At 38.1% G+C, this 6,000-nt stretch overlaps 1 long non-coding RNA gene across 2 annotated transcripts in view; it reads left to right on the top strand.

Annotated features, from left to right (window-relative positions):
* The first annotated feature begins 283 nt into the window (after positions 1-283).
* The window catches only part of LOC110352171 (uncharacterized), a 30,578-nt gene continuing 24,861 nt past the window's right edge, over positions 284-6,000 (top strand). The window contains exons 1-3 of one of the 2 annotated variants that reach the window (XR_002400693.3): positions 284-394; positions 1,923-2,052; positions 2,695-2,880. This is a non-coding gene — a long non-coding RNA (uncharacterized lncRNA). Of the gene's footprint in view, positions 395-1,922; positions 2,053-2,694; positions 2,881-6,000 lie in introns of those variants that run through there. The other variant, XR_011807161.1, reaches the window with a different exon arrangement.

Genomic DNA, 6,000 nt, shown 5'->3' with positions numbered 1-6,000 from the left:
TCTCAGTCAGATAGGTCTCATCCACCCCCTATCTCAACTTTTATTTTATTTTATTTTATTTTATTTTATTTTATTTTATTTTATTTTATTTTATTTTATTTATTTTTTTTTCAGCTATAGGGTAATTGTGGTCTTCTCTACTGATCTTACAACAACATGTATAGCCATCAATGTGCTGGTAGTGTTCCAGTCAGATTTATTGTATCTGAGAAATGTTTTCTCTAAATAAATTTCATATAGGCTTGGGAAAAGAAACAAACAGCTAACTTTGCTTTTTGTTTTAGGATCGCTTGTTACTTCTTCAGAAATAGAGCCTGTCAGGATGCATACTTGTTTATGTCTCTAACAACATGAGCATGGCAAGGACAGCCAGAAAATGCAAAATAAATCGCAGGTATGGTGATTATCCTTCCACCCCAGTTTTAGACATCTCTTTCCTTATAGTAAGACATAAGGCCTAACATTAAGCAGATGTATTTTAATGAAGCTTAAATTAGTGAGCTAAAAGACATTTAAGAAAGTTGTTGGGTTGTCATATGCAGGTTTCTTTCTCCTCTCCCCCCCCCCCCCATTTTGCATGGCAACTTACTTCATGCTATTCATTATAATCCTTGCTGACAACTATTTCCCCTAATTTATTCCATGTTGCAGTCCATCTGGTGCTTTAAATTCCAGCAGAAGTTTTTATAAAAAAATTATTTTCAGAGCTCATTCAGCAAATTTTGCTGGAAGTATTTATTGGTTCTCATTGAACACTTTGAAAAATCTGAACAGTATGGACCAATTTCTCATTTTGGTTGTAATGATGAATACATATATATTTCAGTCCTGCTGGTGGATATATATGCAATGCATCTATTGCTCATTCATATCAGTCATATATATACACACACAAACATTACTATTCCAATAATACAACATATAAGTCATTCCAGGTTATTATAAGTGGACCTAGCAATCCAATACATCATTTTGGTCCTTTTGAGACTTCCAACTATAAATCTCTGAGTTGTTTGAGAGGAACTTCTGCCACTTATTTCCCTGAGGAGAAATTCACCTGGAATATTTTGGTCCAAGCAAACCAAAAATACAGCTTGTCCATGTTAAAGAAATCCAGAAGAACTTTGTTGGAGAAGCTCAGATGTCCTTGCTGGAAAAGAGTTGTGTATTCTTATCAGGTTTCGTGAAGTTCTAGTGACATTATCTGCATTTGTATAACAAGAACAAAAATATACACCATGTTGTTGAAGAAATCTGATTACTTTCTATCTTTAAATTCCCTAATGGAAATCATAGAAGAGTCCTTTACCCATCACTAATTTTCCTTCAGCAGCTGTTTGCAGAAACTGTTGGCACTGAGCAGCTAATTTTTTATATAAAGTCAACCACCATGTAATAGGAGATGTGTGTCAGCAGGGTCCCGATACACATCACTAGTTTTGTTGTAATCCAGAAATCTTAAATTGTCACTCTCTAATGGAACAAGAAATGGGTATTCTAAATTCATAAAGATTTATAAACATTCACTGCTGCCAGCTGACAGATATATGCATCACCTGCGGTTTTCTCATTCTTCAGTTCTCTCCTATGAGCCATGGGAAAATGATGTTCTTGCACCCTTCCTGCAGGGGTGAGAAATCTTAAGAAGGTCAAGTTAGAGAGTCTAAGTGAACTGGATGACTGAAAATGAACCAGCGGGGAAGAACAAACCACTTAATTTGATAAATCACGACACAAAAATATTGCACAGGAGATTCCATTGTGGATCATTACTTGCCTTGTGTTTGACAGGGTAGGCACTGGATGGTTTTATTGTAGGGCCCAGGACCTGTTGTGTGGCATCAGAGTAATGTAAAATATTCTGGTTTTGAATAGTCAGTCCAAGACAAAGGGGTTGTCAGAAAACACTTTTTCTTCCTCAGGGGAGAAGCTGATGTTTTATTACAAAAAGCAATACCCTCCACCCATACGGAAGCAACACATAAACCTCTTAAAACTGCATTTTGGGATACTGCCTGCAAAGAAGAAAGTTAGCATTCAGTCCTGAAAATGGTAAGTATTTCCACTGAATTTCATTATTATCATGAATCAAGCTCAGCATAATCCACAAATGAAAAAGACTATTTTACCACTAGAATTCACCCTGATAGCCCTATATTGACTTCACTTATCTGTGCTTTACTAAAATGGCATCAAAGTTTGATTTGACAAATGGAGAATCCATCATTTCCTGCGGGGAATTTACTGCAGTCTAATCATCTCCAGACTTACAAAAAAAAAAAAGCAGTGTCTAATTTCTAATGGGAAATGGTATGGATTTAGCTCCCAGCCACTGGTGTTTGATCTGCATTCCTTCTCCAGATTGAAGAGCCCTATTGCCTTTACTATTTCCCCTGCATGAATTTTCTCATTTGCTGTAATCAAAACACTTTTAACTTCTACTTTTTGATAAGCTAAAAGTATTCAATGCCCTTTAAATTTCTCATGGTAATTTTTTCCATCCCTCAGACTTGGATAGCTCTTGCTTTGTATAGAGTTTTAAAAAATGCATCTGACCAGATGTGGAAGGGAAATCATGTCCCAGAACATATATATATTTATATGGATTACAGGGTGTTACTGTCTTGAGAACTTATGCAAGATGGCTGATACCATGGTACAAACTCACTGGATAACATCTCCTTAATTTTTTAGGAAAATAGCTGTGTTTGGTTGTATGGAAACAGTTACATGGATACATAATATCCAGGAAATTTTTAAACATCAGCATTTTTGGGTCTTGGAAGAAATACAGTAATTTCCAGCCTCTCTGTTAATTCTGCTCCTGTATTCTCATAATCCATCAAATGTGGTATGGCCTATAAACAATAGCAACAATGATGGGTTTTGGTGTTTATTTCATGATCACTGATTTGGGTATGAAAGTAGAGTTTCAGACTAGATTCCTTGGATTTCATAGAGATGAGACTCCAAATGTATTCGGTTACTTGTAGAAGAGAAACAGAAAGTGGATTTGTGATGCATATATGGAAGAATTCATCATCACTTATTTAATCATTTCCAAACAAAGGAAAATAGGTGAGATGAAGTTTTATTGGTGTGTGTATGTGTGCACATATCATTCCAAAGTATTTACATTGTGTAAATCAAAGGAAAACACACACTGCAATGTGAGATGGTCAATAAGTGTTTATGTTAAGCTAACAACAGGCAGCTGTGAAATGCATTTTTGACTGATGATCTTGCATATAGCTGTAGATAGTTCCAGCAATTTGTACTCAGTTTTACGCTCTTGTCATTAACTGGGGTAAGTTACCAGCTAGAAGTAATTTGTAGTTTTAAATTAGTACAAGATTCATGACATTTCTCTTTTGGGATTGTTCCAGTGACTGGTTCCCTGCTATCATCTACACATTAAAATAGGTAAAGCTGCTGTGGTCAAACTCTATCCATCAGCTACCTGTTCCTGCTGTTCCCGTGAAAGCCAAAAATTATATGTAAAAGGAGAGCAAAGGCAAATCATTGTTGACAAATCTTCATGTTTTTTTTGAGCTTTCTTTATTTCCATTGAATTCTGTTTTTCACTTCAGGGATGCAATAACCAGTGAGTGTTAGTGTTTTAATTACCAGGTCCTCTGACCTGGAGAAATCGATTATTAGATGTCTGAACAGAGAAAACTGGGTGGAGATTTTAGAATCATAGAATAGTTTGGCTTAGAAGGGACCCTGAAGATGATCTAGGACAGCCTTAATGCAAAATTAAGGACAAATCCAAAATTAAGGATTAAGGACAGCCTTAATGCAAAATTACCTACTGGTCATGTGATACTCTTGCACAATTGGAAACCTGTTTTGAATGCTTAAATTAAATCATAAGGGAGTTGGATCTGTACACAGCATTTTGCTTCTACCTTTTCACAGCATAATGAACAGCTCAACATTTTTACTGTGATTATTTTCACTGAAACATCTATAGGTCAGGCGATTACCAAAAGGAGCAAAAAATCAGGTTATCTGGTCTGTACTTCCAATATTTATAAGTGTCTTTTGATCGTGAATAGGAACAAAGCAGTCAACTGCCAAGAGACATTATTTAATCAGGTAGTTCATGAAACTCAGTTCTCAAATCTCCAGGGCCTCACCATGCTCCAAAGAAAGGTCAGGTAAGAAAAGCTATTCAGATGAAAGTATTGTAGAGCTTTTACTATGTTTAAAACGAGTATCAGTCACAAAATACAATTCTGTTCTGTAAAAGACTGAACTGGCACAAGCACTTCAGATGGTTCACATATAGGTATATGACTAATTATACAACCTGGGCTGAGGAGGATGCCCAGGGCAAGGGAGAAGCAGCAGAGGGCCCAGGCCCCAGGAGGAGGAGGGCAGGAGGGGCTCCAGGCCCACAGGCAGCAGGGATTCCCCAACAACCCTGCAGAGCCCCCGCTGGAGCAGATCTCCACCCTGCAGCCCAGGGAGGGCCTGTGCCACAACAGGGGGACGTTTCCTGAGGGAGCTGTGGCCATGGGAAGCCCCTGTGAGAACAGGGTGTTCCTGAGGGGCTGCAGTCCAGAAAAGGGCCATAGGTGAGGAGGATGGGGTGGCTGAGAGGGGCTCCTCAAAGTCAACAGATTGAGTTTCTGGAGCCTGGGCCATCCCTGTGTGGTGGTTCGCATCCAGCCTCTATTGTTGCTGACAATGCTTGGTGAGAAGACCTCTAGGCTTCCTCGTGCTTTTCCCTTGTGTCCTGCTTATGTTTTGTACACACAGAAATGGACCAACAGCTTGCTTAGAAGCTAAGCTTCTAAGAAGTCTGTGTACAAGGAGTCTGTCAGGGTTGCTTGCAATGACGTGGAAGTCATGGAAATCAGGTTTTGGGGCTCTCAGCACACTTTCAGACTTCATAGGTTCATGCTTCTGAATTTGAATGTGCCTCATCATGGGCTTCAGGAGCTGACTGTGATTAATCTTTCTATAAACTTTCTATCCTGTCCCCAACTTTGTGAATCATCAGGATTTAGTCACTGCCTGTTTCAGAGCTGCTTGTCCTGAGAAATTGCAGGAAGCTGCATGATACAATCTCGATGACCTGTTAGGTGTCAGCAACACATGACATTTTGCTGCCTTTTTCCTGCTGTTGTTTTGCACTTGTGCATTCACATTCAGTCTGCATTTGTATCAATGTACACGTTTTTGCTACAATTTACCACAGCCCTAGAAGATTCCTGGGCTTCTATTATCTAATACATTATAGGCACACTGGTACCTGCTGGCAAAAATATGATAGATACCTCTTATGAGTTTTTTTTTTTTTTTTTTCTCCCCACAAATCTCTGAGTCTGCTGGTGTTGCCCTTAGTATTTCAGCAATATGTTATAGTAAACTTTCCTCCTTTCTGATCTACCATTACAAAATAAAATTACAGTTTAGTTCCTTCAACATAATTATTTTGTCTATAAATTCCAATCTGATCCAGTCTTCATATTGTCTCTCTCCAATCCAATTTTATTGGATTTTGGTGAACTCTATGATATGTCTTCCTACTGTCTCATCCTCCTTATTTACTTTTTATTAGCACAGTTTACCCAAGACAAACTGGAAAAAGTTTGAGAGGAAAGGGAAGATATGCCTGCAGTTGGTAGGACAGACAGAAAGAAATCTATTGAGTAATGCCAAAAATATTTCTTTCACTTTTAAATACAATTCTGAAGTCTTTTTCTGTGAGCTGTCATGATACTATTTCAATGGCTGTCTTGCTGAATTCTTGTCAAAGACTACTTTGCTGGCTAATCAGAATTTTACTGGTTATTTTAAAGATTTCAGTGGACATCACATCAGACATCACATCACTTGATCCAAACTCTTCCTTGCAGCACTCAGCTCAGAGTGGCAACTGACCCTACCCTGAGATTATCTGCATAGTGGTCAATGCCAAATAGTATGGTGATTTGTTCCACAAATCCCAGTTATGAGAAAGTCGGGGTATTCAAAGGAAAACTTAAT

This window comes from Anas platyrhynchos, chromosome 2 (assembly GCF_047663525.1).
Source record: "Anas platyrhynchos isolate ZD024472 breed Pekin duck chromosome 2, IASCAAS_PekinDuck_T2T, whole genome shotgun sequence".
Taxonomy (NCBI): Eukaryota; Metazoa; Chordata; class Aves; order Anseriformes; family Anatidae; genus Anas; species Anas platyrhynchos.
Note: the sequence above shows the minus strand (reverse complement) of the source record. Positions and strands in the feature narration are given on the sequence as shown.